Below are 20824 nucleotides of genomic sequence, written 5' to 3'. Positions count from 1 at the left end.
ATGGGCCTCTGGCCCCAGCAAGCTACCCAGGGGTCCACCGATGTCCCTGGACTTGCAGTATAGGCCCCAGGGTGCCCCCTGGCCCTCCACCTATGGGCCTCTGGCCCCAGCAAGCTACCCAGGGGTCCACCGATGTCCCTGGACTTGCAATATAGGCCCCAGGGTGCCCCCTGGACCTCCACCTAGGGGCCCCTGACCCCAGCAAGCTACCCAGAGGTCCACCTCTCTTCCTGGACTTGCAGTATAGTCCCCAGGGTGCCTCCTGGCCCTCCACCTAGGGGACCCTGACCCCAGCAAGCTACCCAGGGGTCCACCTCCTTCCCTGGGCTTGCTGTATAGGCCTCAGGGTGCCCCCTGGCCTTTCACCTAGGGGCGCCTGACCCCACCAAGCTACCCTGAGGTCCACCTCTCTTACTGGACTTGCAATATAGGCCCCAGGGTGCCCCCTGGCCATCCACCTAGGGGCCCCTGACCCCACCAAGCTACCCAGGGGTGCACCTCTATTCCTGGACTTGCAGTATAGCCCACAGGGTGACCCCTGGCCCTCCACCTAGGGGACCCTGACCCCAGCAAGCTACCCAGGGGTCCACCTCCCTCCCTGGGTTTGCAGTATAGCCCACAGGGTGCCCCCTGGCCCTTCACTTAGGGGCCTCTGACCCCCTCAAGCTACCCAGGGGTCCACCTCTCTCCCTGGACTTGCAGTGTAGGCCCCAGGGTGCCCCTTGGCCCTCCACCTAGGAGCCTATGAGCCCAGCAAGCTACCCAGGAGTCCACCTCACTCCCTGGACTTGCAGTAAAGGCCCCAGGGAACCTTCTGGCCCTCCACATAAGGGTCTCTGACCCCAGCAAGCTACCCAGCGGTCCACCGATCTCCTTGGACTTGCAGTATAGGCCCCAGGTTGCCCCCTTGCCCTTCAACTAGAGGCCTCTGACCCCAGCAAGCTACCCAAGAGTCCACCTCACTCCCTGGACTTGCAGTATAGGCCTCAGGGTGCCCCCTGGTTCTCCACCTAGGGGCCCCTGACCCCAGCAAGCTACCCAGGGGTCCACATCTCTCCCTGGACTTGCAGTGTAGGCCCCAGGGTGCCCCCTGGCCCTCCACCTAGGAGCCTATGAGCCCATCAAGCTACCCAGAAGTCCACCTCACTCCCTGGACTTGCAGTATATGCCCCAGGGCAACCCCTGGCTCTCCACCTAGGGGCCTCTGACCCCAGCAAGCTACCCAGGGGTCCACTGATGTCCCTCGACTTGCAGTATAGGCCCCAGGGTGCCCCTTGGCCCTCCACCTAGGGGCCTCTGACCCCAGCAAGCTTCCCCGGGGTCCACCTCTTTTCCTGGACTTGCAGTATAGCCCACAGGGTGCCCCCTGGCCATCCACCTAGGGGACCCTAACCCCAGCAAGCTACCCAGGGGTCCACATCCCTCCCTGGGCATGCAGTATAGTACTCAGGGTGCCCCCTGGCCCATCACCTAGGGGCGCCTGACCCCAGCAAGCTACCCAGGGGTCCACCTCTCTTCCTGGAATTGCAATATAGGCCCCAGAGGAACCCCTGGCTCTCCACCTAGATGCTTCTGACCCCAGCAAGCTACCCAGGGGTCCACCAATCTCCCTGGACTTGCAGTATAGGCCCCAGGGTGCCCCCTGGCCCTTCACCTAGGGGCCTCTGACCCCAGCAAGCTACCCAAGGGTCCACCTCTCTTTCTAGACTTGCAGTATAGGCCCCAGTGTGCCCCCTGGCCCTCCACCTAGTGGCTCCTGACTTCAGCAAGCTACCCAGGGGTCAACCTCTCTTCCTGGACTTGCAGTATAGCCCACAGGCTGCCCCCTGGCCCTCCACCTAGGGGCCCCTTACCCCAGCAAGCTACCCAGGGGTCCACCTCTCTTCCTGGACTTGCAGTATAGGCCCCAGGGTGCCCCCTGGCCCTCCACCTAAGGGCCCCTGACCCCAGCAAGCTACACAGTGGTCCACCGATGTCCCTGGACTTGCAGTATAGGCCCCAGGGTGCCCCCTGGCCCTCCACTTAGGGGCCTCTGACCCCAGCAAGCTACACAGTGGTCCACCGATGTCCCTGGACTTGCAGTATAGGCCCCAGGGTGCCCCCTGGCCCTCCGCCTAGGGGCCTCTGACCCCAGCAAGCTACCCAGGAGTCCACCTCACTCCCTGAACTTGCAGTATAGGCCCCAGGGGACCTTCTGGTCCTCCACCTAGGGGTCTCTGACCTCAGCAAGCTACCCAGGGGTCCACTGATCTCCCTGGACTTGCAGTATAGGCCTCAGGGTGCCCCCTGGCCCTCCACCTAGGGGCCCCTGACCCCAGCAAGCTACCCAGGGGTCCACCAATATCCCTGGACTTGCAGTATAGGCCCCAGGGTGCCCCCTGGTCCTCCACCTAGGGGCCCCTGACCCCAGCAAGCTACCCAGGGGTCCACATCTCTCCCTGGACTTGCAGTGTAGGCCCCAGGGTGCCCCCTGGCCCTCCACCTAGGAGCCTATGACCCCAGCAAGCTACCCAGAAGTCCACCTCACTCCCTGGACTTGCAGTATATGCCCCAGGGGAACCCCTGGCCCTCCACCTAGGGGCCTCTGACCCCAGCAAGCTACCCAGGGGTCCACCGATGTCCCTGGACCTAAAGTATAGGCCCCAGGGTGCCCCTTTGCCCTCCACCTAGGGGCATCTGACTCCAGCAAGCTACCCAGGGGTCCACATACCTCCCTGGACTTGCAGTATAGGCCCTAGGGTGCCACCTGGCCTTCCACCTAGGGGCCTCTGACCTCAGCAAGCTACCCAGGGGTCCACCTCTCTCCCTGGACTTGCAGTGTAGACCCCAGGGTGCCCCCTGGCCCTCCACCTAGGAGCCTATGACCCCAGCAAGCTACCCAGGGGTCCACCTCTCTTCCTGGACTTGCAGTGTAGCCCACAGGGTGCCCCCTGGCCCTCCACCTAGGGGCCCCTGACCCCAGCAAGCTACCCAGGGGTCCACCTCCCTCCCTGGGCTTGCAGTATAGGCCTCAGGGTGCCCCCTGGAATTTCACCTAGGGGCGCCTGACCCCAGCAAGCTACCCAAGAGTCCACCTCACTCCCTGGACTTGCAGTATAGGCCTCAGGGTGCCCCCTGGTTCTCCACCTAGGGGCCCCTGACCCCAGCAAGCTACCCAGGGGTCCACATCTCTCCCTGGACTTGCAGTGTAGGCCCCAGGGTGCCCCCTGGCCCTCCACCTAGGAGCCTATGAGCCCATCAAGCTACCCAGAAGTCCACCTCACTCCCTGGACTTGCAGTATATGCCCCAGGGCAACCCCTGGCTCTCCACCTAGGGGCCTCTGACCCCAGCAAGCTACCCAGGGGTCCACTGATGTCCCTCGACTTGCAGTATAGGCCCCAGGGTGCCCCTTGGCCCTCCACCTAGGGGCCTCTGACCCCAGCAAGCTTCCCCGGGGTCCACCTCTTTTCCTGGACTTGCAGTATAGCCCACAGGGTGCCCCCTGGCCATCCACCTAGGGGACCCTAACCCCAGCAAGCTACCCAGGGGTCCACATCCCTCCCTGGGCATGCAGTATAGTACTCAGGGTGCCCCCTGGCCCATCACCTAGGGGCGCCTGACCCCAGCAAGCTACCCAGGGGTCCACCTCTCTTCCTGGAATTGCAATATAGGCCCCAGAGGAACCCCTGGCTCTCCACCTAGATGCTTCTGACCCCAGCAAGCTACCCAGGGGTCCACCAATCTCCCTGGACTTGCAGTATAGGCCCCAGGGTGCCCCCTGGCCCTTCACCTAGGGGCCTCTGACCCCAGCAAGCTACCCAAGGGTCCACCTCTCTTTCTAGACTTGCAGTATAGGCCCCAGTGTGCCCCCTGGCCCTCCACCTAGTGGCTCCTGACTTCAGCAAGCTACCCAGGGGTCAACCTCTCTTCCTGGACTTGCAGTATAGCCCACAGGCTGCCCCCTGGCCCTCCACCTAGGGGCCCCTTACCCCAGCAAGCTACCCAGGGGTCCACCTCTCTTCCTGGACTTGCAGTATAGGCCCCAGGGTGCCCCCTGGCCCTCCACCTAAGGGCCCCTGACCCCAGCAAGCTACACAGTGGTCCACCGATGTCCCTGGACTTGCAGTATAGGCCCCAGGGTGCCCCCTGGCCCTCCACTTAGGGGCCTCTGACCCCAGCAAGCTACACAGTGGTCCACCGATGTCCCTGGACTTGCAGTATAGGCCCCAGGGTGCCCCCTGGCCCTCCGCCTAGGGGCCTCTGACCCCAGCAAGCTACCCAGGAGTCCACCTCACTCCCTGAACTTGCAGTATAGGCCCCAGGGGACCTTCTGGTCCTCCACCTAGGGGTCTCTGACCTCAGCAAGCTACCCAGGGGTCCACTGATCTCCCTGGACTTGCAGTATAGGCCTCAGGGTGCCCCCTGGCCCTCCACCTAGGGGCCCCTGACCCCAGCAAGCTACCCAGGGGTCCACCAATATCCCTGGACTTGCAGTATAGGCCCCAGGGTGCCCCCTGGTCCTCCACCTAGGGGCCCCTGACCCCAGCAAGCTACCCAGGGGTCCACATCTCTCCCTGGACTTGCAGTGTAGGCCCCAGGGTGCCCCCTGGCCCTCCACCTAGGAGCCTATGACCCCAGCAAGCTACCCAGAAGTCCACCTCACTCCCTGGACTTGCAGTATATGCCCCAGGGGAACCCCTGGCCCTCCACCTAGGGGCCTCTGACCCCAGCAAGCTACCCAGGGGTCCACCGATGTCCCTGGACCTAAAGTATAGGCCCCAGGGTGCCCCTTTGCCCTCCACCTAGGGGCATCTGACTCCAGCAAGCTACCCAGGGGTCCACATACCTCCCTGGACTTGCAGTATAGGCCCTAGGGTGCCACCTGGCCTTCCACCTAGGGGCCTCTGACCTCAGCAAGCTACCCAGGGGTCCACCTCTCTCCCTGGACTTGCAGTGTAGACCCCAGGGTGCCCCCTGGCCCTCCACCTAGGAGCCTATGACCCCAGCAAGCTACCCAGGGGTCCACCTCTCTTCCTGGACTTGCAGTGTAGCCCACAGGGTGCCCCCTGGCCCTCCACCTAGGGGCCCCTGACCCCAGCAAGCTACCCAGGGGTCCACCTCCCTCCCTGGGCTTGCAGTATAGGCCTCAGGGTGCCCCCTGGAATTTCACCTAGGGGCGCCTGACCCCAGCAAGCTACCCAGGGGTCCACCTCTCTTCCTGGACTTGCAAAATAGTCCCCAGGGTGCCCCCTGGCCATCCACCTAGGGGCCCCTGACCCCACCAAGCTACCCAGGGGTTCACCTCTCTTCCTGGACTTTCAGTATAGCCCACAGGGTGACCCCTGGCCCTCCACCTAGGGGACCCTGACCCCAGCAAGCTACCCAGGGGTCCACCTCCCTCCCTGGGCTTCCAGTATAGGCCCCAGGGTGCCCCCTGGCCCTCCACTTAGGGGCCTCTGACCCCCGCAAGCTACCCAGCGGTCCACCGTTGTCCTTGGACTTGCAGTTTAGGCCCCAGGGTGCCCCCTGGGCCTGCACCTAGGGGCCTCTGATCCCAGCAAGCTACCCAGGGGTCCACCTCTCTTCCTGGACTTGCAGTATAGGCCCCAGGGTGCCCCCTGGCCCTCCACCCAGGGGCTCCAGACTTCAGCAAGCTACCCAGCGGACAACCTCTCTTCCTGGACTTGCAGTATAGGCCCCAGGGTGCCTCCACCTAGGGGCCTCTGACCCCAGCAAGCTACCCAGGGGTCCATCGATGTCCCTGGACTTAAAGTATAGGCCCCAGGGTGCCCCTTTGCCCTCCACCTAGGGGCATCTGACTCCAGCAAAGCTACCCAGGGGTCCACATACCTCCCTGGACTTGCAGTATAGGCCCCAGGGTGCCCCCTGGCCATCCACCTAGGGGCCTCTGACCCCAGCAAGCTACCCCGGGGTCCACCTCTCTTCCTGGACTTGCAGTATAGCCCACAGGGTGCCCCCTGGACATCCACCTAGGGGACCCTAACCCCAGCAAGCTACCCAAGGGTCCAGATCCCTCCCTGGGCTTACAGTATAGGCCTCAGGGTGCCCCCTGGCCCTTCACCTAGGGGCGCCTGACCCCAGCAAGCTACCCAGGGGTCCACCTCTCTTCCTGGAATTGCAATATAGGCACCAGGGGAATCCCTGGCCCTCCACCTAGGGGCCTCTGACCCCAGCAAGCTACCCAGGGGTCCACCGATCTCCCTGGACTTGCAGTATAGGCCCCAGGGTGCCCCCTGGCCCTTCACCTAAGGGATTCTGACCCCAGCAAGCTACCCAAGGGTCCACCTCTCTTCCTACACTTGCAGTATAGGCCCCAGTGTGCCCCCTGGCCCTCCACCTAGTGGCTCCTGACTTCAGCAAGCTACCCAGGGGTCAACCTCTCTTCCTGGACTTGCAGTATAGCCCACAGGCTGCCACCTGGCCCTCCACCTAGGGGCCCCTGACCCCAGCAAGCTACCCAGGGGTCCACCTCTCTTCCTGGACTTGCAGTATAGGCCCCAGGGTGCCCCCTGGCCCTCCACCTAGGGGCCTCTGACCCCAGCAAGCTACCCAGGGGTCCACTGATGTCCCTGGACTTGCAGTATAGGCCCCAGGGTGCCCCCTGGCCCTCCACCTAGGGGCCTCTGACCCCAGCAAGCTACCCAGGGGTCCACCGATGTCCCTGGACTTGCAGTATAGGCCCCAGTGTGCCCCCTGGCCCTCCACCTAGGGGCCTCTGACCCCAGCAAGCTACCCAGGAGTCCACCTCACTCCCTGAACTTGCAGTATAGGCCCCAGGGGACCTTCTGGCCCTCCACCTAGGGGTCTCTGACCTCAGCAAGCTACCCAGGGGTCCACTGATCTCCCTGGACTTGCAGTAAAGGCCTCAGGGTGCCCCCTGGCCCTCCACCTAAGGGCCCCTGACCCCAGAAAGCTACCTAGGGGTCCACCGATGTCCCTGGACTTGCAGTATAGGCCTCAGGGTGCCCCCTGGCCCTTCACCTAGGGGCGCCTGACCCCAGCAAGCTACCCAGGGGTCCACCTCTCTTCCTGGAATTGCAATATAGGCCCCAGGGGATCCCCTGCCCCTCCACCTAGGGGCCTCTGACCCCAGCAAGCTACCCAGGGGTCCACCGATGTCCCTGGACTTGAAGAATAGGCCCCAGGGTGCCCCTTGGCCCTCCACCTAGGGGCCTCTGACTCCAGCAAGCTACCCAGGGGTTCACCTCTCTTCCTGGACTTGCAGTATAGCCCACAGGGTGACCCCTGGCCCTCCACCTAGGGGACTCTGACCCCAGCAAGCTACCCAGGGGTCCAGATCCCTCCCTGGGCTTGCAGTATAGGCCTCAGGGTGCCCCCTGGCCCTTCACCTAGGGGCGCCTGACCCCAGCAAGCTACCCAGGGGTCCACCTCTCTTCCTGGAACTGCAATATAGGCACCAGGGGAATCCCTGGCCCTCCACCTAGGGGCCTCTGACCCCAGCAAGCTACCCAGGGGTCCACCGATCTCCCTGGACTTGCAGTATAGGCCCCAGGGTGCCCCCTGGCCCTTCACCTAAGGCATTCTGACCCCAGCAAGCTACCCAAGGGTCCACCTCTCTTCCTACACTTGCAGTATAGGCCCCAGTGTGCCCCCTGGCCCTCCATCTAGTGGCTCCTGACTTCAGCAAGCTACCCAGGGGTCAACCTCTCTTCCTGGACTTGCAGTATAGCCCACAGGCTGTCACCTGGCCCTCCACCTAGGGGCCCCTGACCCCAGCAAGCTACCCAGGGGTCCACCTCTCTTCCTGGACTTGCAGTATAGGCCACAGGGTGCCCCCTGGCCCTCCACCTAGGGGCCTCTGACCCCAGCAAGCTACCCAGGGGTCCACCGATGTCCCTGGACTTGCAGTATAGGCCCCAGGGTGCCCCCTGGCCCTCCACCTAGGGGCCTCTGACCCCAGCAAGCTACCCAGGGGTCCACCGATGTCCCTGGACTTGCAGTATAGGCCCCAGGGTGCCCCCTGGCCCTCCACCTAGGGGCCTCTGACCCCAGCAAGCTACCCAGGAGTCCACCTCACTCCCTGAACTTGCAGCATAGGCCCCAGTGTGCCCCTTGGCCCTCCACCTAGTGGCTCCTGACTTCAGCAAGCTACCCAGGGGTCAACCTCTCTTCCTGGACTTGCAGTATAGCCCACAGGCTGCCACCTGGCCCTCCACCTAGGGGCCCCTGACCCCAGCAAGCTACCCAGGGGTCCACCTCTCTTCCTGGACTTGCAGTATAGGCCACAGGGTGCCCCCTGGCCCTCCACCTAGGGGCCTCTGACCCCAGCAAGCTACCCAGGGGTCCACTGATCTTCCTGGACTTGCAGTAAAGGCCTCAGGGTGCCCCCTGGCCCTCCACCTAAGGGCCCCTGATCCCAGCAAGCTACCCAGGGGTCCACCGATGTCCCTGGACTTGCAGTATAGACCCCAGGGTGCCCCCTGGTCCTCCACCTAGGGGCCCTTGACCCCAGCAAGCTACCCAGGGGTCCACCTCGTTCCCTGGGCTTGCAGTATAGGCCTCAGGGTGCCCCCTGGCCCTTCACCTAGGGGCGCCTGACCCCAGCAAGCAACCCAGGGGTCCACCTCTCTTCCTGGAATTGCAATATAGGCCCCAGGGGATCCCCTGGCCCTCCACCTAGGGGCCTCTGACCCCAGCAAGCTACCCAGGGGTCCACCGATGTCCCTGGACTTGAAATATAGGCCCCAGGGTGCCCCTTGGCCCTCCACCTAGGGGATTCTGACTCCAGCAAGCTACCCAGGGGTTCACCTCTCTTCCTGGACTTGCAGTATAGCCCACAGGGTGACCCCTGGCCCTCCACCTAGGGGACTCTGACCCCAGCAAGCTACCCAGGGGTCCACCTCCCTCCCTGGGCTTCCAGTATAGGCCCCAGGGTGCCCTGGCCCTCCACTTATGGGCCTCTGACCCCCGCAAGCTACCCAGGGGTCCAACGATGTCCTTGGACTTGCAGTATAGGCCCCAGGGTGCCCCCTGGCCCTTCACCTAGGGGCCTCTGACCCCAGCAAGCTACCCAGGGGTCCACCTCTCTTTCTGGACTTGCAGTATAGGCCCCAGTGAGCCCCCTGGCCCTCCACCTAGGGGCTCCGGATTTCAGCAAGCTACCCAGCGGTCAACCTCTCTTCCTGGACTTGCAGTATAGGCCCCAGGGTCCCCCCTGGCCCTCCACCTAAGGGCCCCTGATTCCAGCAAGCTACCCAGTCGTCCACCGATGTTCCTGGACTTGCAGTATAGGCCCCAGGGTGCCCTCTGGCCCTCCACCTAGGGACCTCTGACCCCAGCAAGCTACCCAGGGGTCCACCGATGTCCCTGGACTTGCAGTATAGGTCCCAGGGTGCCCCTGACCCTCCACCTAGGGGCCTCTGACCCCAGCAAGCTACCCAGGAGTCCACCTCACTCTCTGGACTTGCAGTATAGGCCCAAGGGTGCCACCTGGCCCTCCACCCAGGGGCCCCTGACCCCAGCAAGCTACCCAGGGGTCCACAGATGTCCCTGGACTTGCAGTATAGGCCCCAGGGAGCCCCCTGGAACTCAACCTAGGGGCCCCTGACCCCAGCAAGCTACCCAGGGGTCCACATCTCTCCCTGGGCTTGCAGTGTAGGCCCCAGGGTTCCCCCTGGCCCTCCACCTAGGAGCCTATGACCCCATCAAGCTACCCAGAAGTCCACCTCACTCCCTGGACTTGCAGTGTAGGCTCCAGGGGAACCCCTGGCCCTCCACCTAGGATCCTCTGACCCCAGCAAGCTACCCAGGGGTCCAACTCCCTCCCTGGGCTTGCAGTATAGGCCTCAGGGTGCTCCCTGGCCCTTCACCTAGGGGCGCCTGACCCCAGCAAGCTACCAAGGGGTCCACCTCTCTTCCTGGGCTTGTAGTATAGCCCACAGGGTGCCCCCTGGACATCCACCTAGGGGACCCTGACCCCAGCAAGCTACCCAGGGGTCCACCTCCCTCCCTGGGCTTGCAGTATAGGCCTCTGGGTGCTCCCTGGCCCTTCACCTAGGGGCGCCTGACCCCAGCAAGCTACCCATGGGTCTACCTCTCTTCCTGGACCTGAAGTATAGGCCCCAGGGTGCCCCATGGCCCTCCACCTAAGGGCCCCTGACACCAGCAAGCTACACAGTGGTCCACCGATGTCCCTGGACTTGTAGTATAGGCCCCAGGGTGCCTCCTGGCCCTCCACCTAGGGGCCTCTGACCCCAGCAAGCTACCCAGGGGTCCACCGATGTCCCTGGACTTGCAGTATAGGCCCCAGGGAGCCCCCTGGCCCTCCACCTAGGGGCCTCTGACCCCAGCAAGCTACCCAGGTGTGCACCTCACTCCCTGGACTTGCAGTATAGGCCCCAGGGGCCCTTCTGGCCCTCCACATAGGGGTCTCTGACCTCAGCAAGCTACCCAGGGGTCCACTGATCTCCCTGGACTTGCAGTATAGGCCTCAGTGTGCCCCCTGGCCCTCCACCTAAGGGCCCCTGACCCCAGCAAGCTACCCAGGGGTCCACCGATGTCCCTGGACTTGCAGTATAGTCCCCAGGATGCCCCCTGGACCTCAACCTAGGGGCCCCTGACCCCAGCAAGCTACCCAGGGGTCCACATCTCTCCCTGGACTTGCAGTATAGGCCCCAGGGTGCCCACTGGCCCTCCACCTAGAAGCCTATGACCCCAGCAAGCTACCCAGAAGTCCACCTCACTCCCTGGACTTGCAGTATAGGCTCCAGGGGATCCCCTGGCCCTCCACCTAGAGGCCTCTGACCCCAGCAAGCTACCCAGGGGTCCACCGATGTCCCTGGAATTGCAGTACAGGCCCCAGGGTGCCCCCTGGACCTCCACCTAGGGGCCCCTGACCCCAGCAAGCTACCCAGGGGTCCACCTCTCTTCCTGGACTTGCAGTATAGTCCCCAGGATGCCCCCTGGACCTCAACCTAGGGGCCCCTGACCCCAGCAAGCTACCCAGGGGTCCACATCTCTCCCTGGACTTGCAGTATAGGCCCCAGGGTGCCCCCTGGCCCTCCACCTAGAAGCCTATGACCCCAGCAAGCTACCCAGAAGTCCACCTCACTCCCTGGACTTGCAGTATAGGCTCCATGGGATCCCCTGGACCTCCACCTAGGGGCCCCTGACCCCAGCAAGCTACCCAGGGGTCCACCTCTCTTCCTGGGCTTGCATTATAGCCCACATGGTGCCCCAATGACATCCACCTAGGGGACCCTAACCCCAGCAAGCTACCCAGGGGTCCACCTCCCTCCCTGGGCTTGCAGTATAGGCCTCAGGATGCCCCCTGGCCCTTCACCTAGGGTCGCCTGACCCCAGCAAACTACCCAGGGGTCCACCTCTCTTCCTGGACTTGCAATATAGGCCCCAGGGGAACCCCTGGCCCTCCACCTAGGGGCCTCTGACCCCAGCAAGCTACCCAGGGGTCCACCGATCTCCCTGGACTTGCAGTATAGGCCCCAGGGTGCCCCCTGGCCCTTCACCTAGGGGCCTCTGACCCCAGCAAGCTACCCAGGGGTCCACCTCTCTTTCTAGGCTTGCAGTATAGGCCCCAGTGTGCCCCCTGGCTCTCCACCTAGTGGCTCCTGACTTCAGCAAGCTACCCAGGGGTCAACCTCTCTTCCTGGACTTGCAGTATAGCCCACAGGCTGCCACCTGGCCCTCCACCTAGGGGCCCCTGACCCCAGCAAGCTACCCAGGGGTCCACCTCTGTTCCTGGACTTGCAGTATAGGCCCCAGGGTGCCCCCTGGCCCTCCACCTAAGGGCCACTGACCCCAGCAAGCTACACAGTGGTCCACCGATGTCCCTGGACTTGCAGTATAGGCCCCAGGGTGCCCCCTGGCCCTCCACCTAGGGGCCTCTGACCCCAGCAAGCTACCCAGGAGTCCACCGATGTCCCTGGACTTGCAGTATAGGCCCCAGGGGAACCCCTTGGCCCTCCACCTAGGGGCCTCTGACCCCAGCAAGCTACCCAGGAGTCCACCTCACTCCCTGAACTTGCATTATGGGCCCCAGGGGACCTTCTGGCCCTCCACCTAGGGGCCCCTGACCCCAGCAAGCTACCCAGGGGTCCACCTCTCTTCCTGGACTTGCAGTATAGTCCCCAGGATGCCCCCTGGACCTCAACCTAGGGGCCCCTGACCCCAGCAAGCTACCCAGGGGTCCACATCTCTCCCTGGACTTGCAGTGTAGGCCCCAGGGTAACCCCTGGCCCTCCACCTAGAAGCCTATGACCCCAGCAAGCTACCAAGAAGTCAACCTCACTCCCTGGACTTGCAGTATAGGCTCCAGGGGATCCCCTGGCCCTCCACCTAGGGGCCTCTGACCCCAGCAAGCTACCCAGGGGTCCACCGATGTCCCTGGACTTGCATTACAGGCCCCAGGATGCCCCCTGGACCTCAACCTAGAGGCCCCTGACCCCAGCAAGCTACCCAGGGGTCCACCTCCCTCCCTGGGCTTGCAGTATAGGCCTCAGGGTGCTCCCTGGCCCTTCACCCAGGGGCGCCTGACCCCAGCAAGCTACCCAGGGGTCCACCTCTCTTCCTGGACTTGCAGTATAGGCCCCAGTGTGCCCCCTGGCCCTCCACCTAGGGGCTCCAGATATCAGCAAGCTACCCAGCGGTCAACCTCTCTTCCTGGACTTGCAGTATAGGCCCCAGGGTGCCCCCTGGCCCTCCACCTAAGGGCCCCTGACCCCAGCAAGCTACCCAGTGGTCCACCGATGTCCCTGGACTTGCAGTATAGGCCCCAGGGGAACCCCTGGCCCTCCACCTAGGGGCCTCTGACCCCTGCAAGCTACCCAGGGGTCCACCTCTCTTCCTGGACTTGCAGTATAGGCCCCAGGGTGCCCCCTGGCCCTCCACCTAGGGGCCTCTGACCCCAGCAAGCCACCCAGGGGTCCACCGATGTCCCTGGACTTGCAGTATAGGCCCCAGGGTGCCCCCTGGCCCTCCACCTAGGGGCCTCTGACCCCAGCAAGCTACCCAGGAGTCCACATCACTCCCTGGACTTGCAGTATAGGCCCAAGGGTGCCCCCTGGCCCTCCACCTAAGGGCCCCTGACCCCAGCAAGCTACCCAGGGGTCCACCGATGTCCCTGGACTTTCATTATAGGCCCCAGGGTGCCCTCTGGACCTCAATCTAGGAGCCTATGAGCCCATCAAGCTACCCAGAAGTCCACCTTACTCCCTGGACTTGCAGTATAGGCCCCAGGGGAACCCCTGGCCCTCCACTTAGGGGCCTCTGACCCCAGCAAGCTACCCAGTGGTCCACCGATGTCCCTGGACTTGCAGTATAGGCCCCAGGGTGCCCCTTGGCCCTCCACTTTAGGGCCTCTTACCCCAGCAAGCTACCAAGGGGTCCACCTCTCTTCCTGGACTTGCAGTATAGCCCACAGGGTGCCCCCTGACCATCCACCTAGGGGACACTGACCCCAGCAAGCTACCCAGGGGTCCACCTCCCTCCCTGGGCTTGCAGTATAGGCCTCAGGGTGCTCCCTGGCTCTTCACCTAGGGGCGCCTGACCCCAGCAAGCTACCCAGGGATCCATCTCCCTCCCTGGGCTTGCAGTATAGGCCTCAGGGTGCCCCCTGGCCTTTCACCTAGGGGCGCCTGACCCCAGCAAGCTACCCAGGGGTCCACCTCTCTTCCTGGACTTGCAAAATAGGCCCCAGGGTGCCCCCTGGCCATCCACCTAGGGAGCCCTGACCCCACCAAGCTACCCAGTGTTTCACCTCTCTTCCTGGACTTGCAGTATAGCCCACAGGGTGACCCCTGGCCCTCCACCTAGGGGACCCTGACCCCAGCAAGCTACCCAGGGGTCCACCTCCCTCCCTGGGCTTCCAGTATAGGCCCCAGGGTGCCCCCTGGCCCTCCACTTAGGGGCCTCTGACCCCCGCAAGCTACCCAGCGGTCCACCGATGTCCTTGGACTTGCAGTATAGGCCCCAGGGTGCCCCCTGGCCCTTCACCTAGGGGCCTCTGACCCCAGCAAGCTACCCAGGGGTCCACCTCTCTTCCTGGACTTGCAGTATAGGCCCCAGGGTGCCCCCTGACCCTCCACCTAAGGGCCCCTGACCCCAGCAAGCTACCCAGTGGTCCACCGATGGTCCTGGACTTGCAGTATAGGCCCCAGGGTGCCCCCTGGCCCTCCACCTAGGGGCCTCTGACCCCAGCAAGCTACCCAGTGGTCCACCGATGTTCCTGGACTTGCAGTATAGGCCCCAGGGTGCCCCCTGGCCCTCCACCTAGGGGCCTCTGACCCCAGCAAGCTACCCAGGAGTCCACCTCACTCCCTGGACTTGCAGTATAGGCCCAAGGGTGCCCCCTGGCCCTCCAGCTAAGGGCCCCTGTCCCCAGCAAGCTACCCAGGGGTCCACCGATGTCCCTGGACTTGCAGTATAGGCCCCAGGGTGCCCCCTGGACCTCAACCTAGGGGCCCCTGACCCCAACAAGCTACCCAGGGGTCCACATCTCTCCCTGGACTTGCAGTGTAGGCCCCAGGGTGACCCTGGCCCTCCACCTATTAGCCTATGACCCCAGCAAGCTACCCAGGGGTCCACCGACGTCCCTGGACTTGCAGTATAGGCCCCAGAGGAACCCCTGGCCCTCCACCTAGGGGCCTCTGACCCCAGCAAGCTACCCAGGGGTCCACCGATGTCCCTGGACTTGCAGTATAGGCCCCAGGGTGCCCCTTAACCCTCCACCTAGGGGCCTCTGACCCCGGCAAGCTACCCAGAGGTTCACCTCTCTTCCTGGACTTGCAGTATAGCCCACAGGGTGCCCGCTGGACATCCACCTAGGGGACCCTGACCCCAGCAAGCTACCCAGGGGTCCACCTCCCTCCCTGGGCTTGCAGTATAGGCCTCAGGGTGCTCCCTGGCCCTCCACCTAGGGGCGCCTTACCCCAGCAAGCTACCCAGGGGTCCACCTCTCTTTCTGGACTTGCAATATAGGCCCCAGGGGAACCCCTGGCCCTCCACCTAGGGGCCTCTGACCCCAGCAAGCTACCCAGGGGTCCACCGATCTCCCTGGACTTGCAGTATATGCCCCAGTGTGCCCCCTGGCCCTCCACCTAGGGGACCCTGACCCCAGCAAGCTACCCAGGGGTCCACCTCCTTCCCTGGGCTTGCAGTATAGGCCTCTGGGTGCTCCCTGGCCCTTCACCTAGGGGCGCCGGACCCCAGCAAGCTACCCATGGGTCTACCTCTCTTCCTGGACTTGCAGTATAGGCCCCAGGGTGCCCCCTGGCCCTCCACCTAAGGGCCCCTGACCCCAGCAAGCTACACAGTGGTCCACCGATGTCCCTGGACTTGTAGTATAGGCCCCAGGGTGCCCCCTGGCCCTCAACCTAGGGGCCTCTGACCCCAGCAAGCTACCCAGGGGTCCACCGATGTCCCTGGACTTGCAGTATAGGCCCCAGGGAGCCCCCTGGCCCTCCACCTAGGGGCCTCTGACCCCAGCAAGCTACCCAGGAGTGCACCTCACTCCCTGGACTTGCAGTATAGGCCCCAGGGGACCTTCTGGCCCTCCACATAGGGGTCTCTGACCTCAGCAAGCTACCCAGGGGTCCACTGATCTCCCTGGACTTGCAGTATAGGCCTCAGTGTGCCCCCTGGCCCTCCACCTAAGGGCCCCTGACCCCAGCAAGCTACCCAGGGGTCCACCGATGTCCCTGGACTTGCAGTATAGGCCCCAGGGTGCCCCCTGGACCTCCACCTAGCAAGCTACCCAGGGGTCCACCTCTCTTCCTGGACTTGCAGTATAGTCCCCAGGATGCCCCCTGGACCTCAACCTAGGGGCCCCTGACCCCAGCAAGCTACCCAGGGGTCCACATCTCTCCCTGGACTTGCAGTATAGGCCCCAGGGTGCCCCCTGGCCCTCCACCTAGAAGCCTATGACCCCAGCAAGCTACCCAGAAGTCCACCTCACTCCCTGGACTTGCAGTATAGGCTCCAGGGGATCCCCTGGCCCTCCACCTAGGGGCCTCTGACCCCAGCAAGCTACCCAGGGGTCCACCGATGTCCCTGGAATTGCAGTACAGGCCCCAGGATGCCCCCTGGACCTCAACCTAGAGGCCCCTGACCCCAGCAAGCTACCCAGGGGTCCACCTCCCTCCCTGGGCTTGCAGTATAGGCCTCAGGGTGCTACCTGGCCCTTCACCCAGGGGCGCCTGACCCCAGCAAGCTACCCAGGGGTCCACCTCTCTTCCTGGGCTTGCATTATAGCCCACATGGTGCCCCCTGGACATCCACCTAGGGGACCCTTACCCCAGCAAGCTACCCAGGGGTCCACCTCCCTCCCTGGGCTTGCAGTATAGGCCTCAGGATGCCCCCTGGCCCTTCACCTAGGGTCGCCTGACCCCAGCAAGCTACCCAGGGGTCCACCTCTCTTCCTGGACTTGCAATATAGGCCCCAGGGGAACCCCTGGCCCTCCACCTAGGGGCCTCTGACCCCAGCAAGCTACCCAGGGGTCCACCGATCTCCCTGGACTTGCAGTATAGGCCCCAGGGTGCCCCCTGGCCCTTCACCTAGGGGCCTCTGACCCCAGCAAGCTACCCAGGGGTCCACCTCTCTTTCTAGGCTTGCAGTATAGGCCCCAGTGTGCCCCCTGGCCCTCTACCTAGTGGCTCCTGACTTCAGCAAGCTACCCAGGGGTCAACCTCTCTTCCTGGACTTGCAGTATAGCCCACAGGCTGCCACCTGGCCCTCCACCTAGGGGCCCCTGACCCCAGCAAGCTACCCAGGGGTCCACCTCTCTTCCTGGACTTGCAGTATAGGCCCCAGGGTGCCCCCTGGCCCTCCACCTAAGGGCCGCTGACCCCAGCAAGCTACACAGTGGTCCACCGATGTCCCTGGACTTGCAGTATAGGCCCCAGGGTGCCCCCTGGCCCTCCACCTAGGGGCCTCTGACCCCAGCAAGCTACCCAGGAGTCCACCGATGTCCCTGGACTTGCAGTATAGGCCCCAGGGGAACCCCTTGGCCCTCCACCTAGGGGCCTCTGACCCCAGCAAGCTACCCAGGAGTCCACCTCACTCCCTGAACTTGCATTATGGGCCCCAGGGGACCTTCTGGACCTCCACCTAGAGGCCCCTGACCCCAGCAAGCTACCCAGGGGTCCACCTCTCTTCCTGGACTTGCAGTATAGTCCCCAGGATGCCCCCTGGACCTCAACCTAGGGGCCCCTGACCCCAGCAAGCTACCCAGGGGTCCACATCTCTCCCTGGACTTGCAGTATAGGCCCCAGGGTAACCCCTGGCCCTCCACCTAGAAGCCTATGACCCCAGCAAGCTACCAAGAAGTCCACCTCACTCCCTGGACTTATAGTATAGGCTCCAGGGGATCCCCTGGCCCTCCACCTAGGGGCCTCTGACCCCAGCAAGCTACCCAGGGGTCCACCGATGTCCCTGGACTTGCATTACAGGCCCCAGGATGCCCCCTGGACCTCAACCTAGAGGCCCCTGACCCCAGCAAGCTACCCAGGGGTCCACCTCCCTCCCTGGGCTTGCAGTATAGGCCTCAGGGTGCTCCCTGGCCCTTCACCCAGGGGCGCCTGACCCCAGCAAGCTACCCAGGGGTCCACCTCTCTTCCTGGACTGGCAGTATAGGCCCCAGTGTGCCCCCTGGCCCTCCACCTAGGGGCTCCAGATTTCAGCAAGCTACCCAGCGGTCAACCTCTCTTCCTGGACTTGCAGTATAGGCCCCAGGGTGCCCCCTGGCCCTCCACCTAAGGGCCCCTGACCCCAGCAAGCTACCCAGTGGTCCACCGATGTCCCTGGACTTGCAGTATAGGCCCCAGGGGAACCCCTGGCCCTCCACCTAGGGGCCTCTGACCCCAGCAAGCTACCCAGGGGTCCACCGATGTCCCTGGACTTGCAGTATAGGCCCCAGGGGAACCCCTGGCCCTCCACCTAGGGGCCTCTGACCCCGGCAAGCTACCCAGGGGTCCACCTCTCTTCCTGGACTTGCAGTATAGCCCATAGGGTGCCCCCTGGCCATCCACCTAGGGGACACTGACCCCAGCAAGCTACCCAGGGGTCCACCTCCCTCCCTGGGCTTGCAGTATAGGCCTCAGGGTGCTCCCTGGCCCTTCACCTAGGGGCGCCTTACCCCAGCAAGCTACCCAGGGGTCCACCTCTCTTCCTGGCTTTGCAATATAGGCCCCAGGGGAACCCCTGGCCCTCCACCTAGGGGCCTCTGACCCCAGCAAGCTACCCAGGGGTCCACCGATCTCCCTGGACTTGCAGTATAGGCCCCAGTGTGCCCCCTGGCCCTCCACCTAGGGGACCCTTACCCCAGCAAGCTACCCAGGGGTCCACCTCTCTTCCTGGACTTGCAATATAGGCCCCAGGGGAACCCCTGGCCCTCCACCTAGGGGCCTCTGACCCCTGCAAGCAACCCAGGGGTCCACCTCTCTTCCTGGACTTGCAGTATAGGCCCCAGTGTGCCCCCAGGCCCTCCACCTAGGGGACCCTGACCCCAGCAAGCTACCCAGGGGTCCACCTCCCTCCCTGGGCTTGCAGTATAGGCCTCTGGGTGCTCCCTGGCCCTTCACCTAGGGGCGCCTGACCCCAGCAAGCTACCCATGGGTCTACCTCTCTTCCTGGACTTGAAGTATAGGCCCCAGGGTGCCCCCTGGCCATCCACCTAAGGGCCCCTGACCCCAGCAAGCTACACAGTGGTCCACCGATGTCCCTGGACTTGTAGTATATTCCCCAGGGTGCCCCCTGGCCCTCCACCTAGGGGCCTCTGACCCCAGCAAGCTACCCAGGGGTCCACCGATGTCCCTGGACTTGCAGTATAGGCCCCAGGGAGCCCCCTGGCCCTCCACCTAGGGGCCTCTGACCCCAGCAAGCTACCCAGGAGTGCACCTCACTCCCTGGACTTGCAGTATAGGCCCCAGGGGACCTTCTGGCCCTCCACATAGGGGTCTCTGACCTCAGCAAGCTACCCAGGGGTCCACTGATCTCCCTGGACTTGCAGTATAGGCCTCAGTGTGCCCCCTGGCCCTCCACCTAAGGGCCCCTGACCCCAGCAAGCTACCCAGGGGTCCACCGATGTCCCTGGACTTGCAGTATAGTCCCCAGGATGCCCCCTGGACCTCAACCTAGGGGCCCCTGACCCCAGCAAGCTACCCAGGGGTCCACATCTCTCCCTGGACTTGCAGTATAGGCCCCAGGGTGCCCACTGGCCCTCCACCTAGAAGCCTATGACCCCAGCAAGCTACCCAGAAGTCCACCTCACTCCCTGGACTTGCAGTATAGGCTCCAGGGGATCCCCTGGCCCTCCACCTAGGGGCCTCTGACCCCAGCAAGCTACCCAGGGGTCCACCGATGTCCCTGGAATTGCAGTACAGGCCCCAGGATGCCCCCTGGACCTCAACCTAGAGGCCCCTGACCCCAGCAAGCTACCCAGGGGTCCACCTCCCTCCCTGGGCTTGCAGTATAGGCCTCAGGGTGCTACCTGGCCCTTCACCCAGGGGCGCCTGACCCCAGCAAGCTACCCAGGGGTCCACCTCTCTTCCTGGGCTTGCATTATAGCCCACATGGTGCCCCCTGGACATCCACCTAGGGGACCCTAACCCCAGCAAGCTACCCAGGGGTCCACCTCCCTCCCTGGGCTTGCAGTATAGGCCTCAGGATGCCCCCTGGCCCTTCACCTAGGGTCGCCTGACCCCAGCAAGCTACCCAGGAGTCCACCTCTCTTTCTAGGCTTGCAGTATAGGCCCCAGTGTGCCCCCTGGCCCTCCACCTAGTGGCTCCTGACTTCAGCAAGCTACCCAGGGCTCAACCTCTCTTCCTGGACTTGCAGTATAGCCCACAGGCTGCCACCTGGCCCTCCACCTAGGGGCTCCTGACCCCAGCAAGCTACCCAGGGGTCCACCTCTCTTCCTGGACTTGCAGTATAGGCCCCAGGGTGCCCCCTGGCCCTCCACCTAAGGGCCCCTGACCCCAGCAAGCTACACAGTGGTCCACCGATGTCCCTGGACTTGCAGTATAGTCCCCAGGGTGCCCCCTGGCCCTCCACCTAGGGGCCTCTGACCCCAGCAAGCTACCCAGGAGTCCACCTCACTCCCTGAACTTGCATAATGGGCCCCAGGGGACCTTCTGGCCCTCCACATAGGGGTCTCTGACCTCAGCAAGCTACCCAGGGGTCCACTGATCTCCCTGGACTTGCAGTATAGGCCTCAGGGTGCCCCCTGGCCCTCCACCTAAGGGCCCCTGACCCCAGCAAGCTACCCAGGGGTCCACCGATGTCCCTGGACTTGCAGTATAGGCCCCAGCGTGCCCCCTGGTCCTCCACCTAGGGGCCCCTGACCCCAGCAAGCTACCCAGTGGTCCACATCTCTCCCTGGACTTGAAGTATAGGCCCCAGGGTGCCCCCTGGCCCTCCACCTAGGAGCCTATGACCCCAGCAAGCTACCCAGAAGTCCACCTCACTCCCTGGACTTGCAGTATAGGCCCCAGGGGAACCCCTGGCCCTCCACCTAGGGGCCTCTGACCCCAGCAAGCTACCCAGGGGTCCACCGATGTCTCTGGACTTGCAGTATAGGCCCCAGGGTGCCCCTTGGCCCTCCACCTAGGGGCCCCTGACCTCAGCAAGCTACCCAGGGGTCCACCTCTCTCCCTGAACTTGCAGTATAGGCCCCAGGGTGCCCCCTGGCCCTCCACCTAGGGGCCTCTGACCCCAGCAAGCTACCCAGGAGTCCACCTCACTCCCTGGACTTGCAGTATAGGCCCAAGGGTGCCCCCTTGCCCTCCACCTAAAGGCCCCTGACCCCAGCAAGCTACCCAGGGGTCCACCGATGTCCCTGGACTTTCAT

Source organism: Danio rerio, chromosome 3 (assembly GCF_052040795.2).
Source record: "Danio rerio strain M-AB ecotype USA chromosome 3, GRCz13ab, whole genome shotgun sequence".
NCBI lineage: Eukaryota > Metazoa > Chordata > Actinopteri > Cypriniformes > Danionidae > Danio > Danio rerio.
This window is presented reverse-complemented; position numbering follows the sequence as displayed.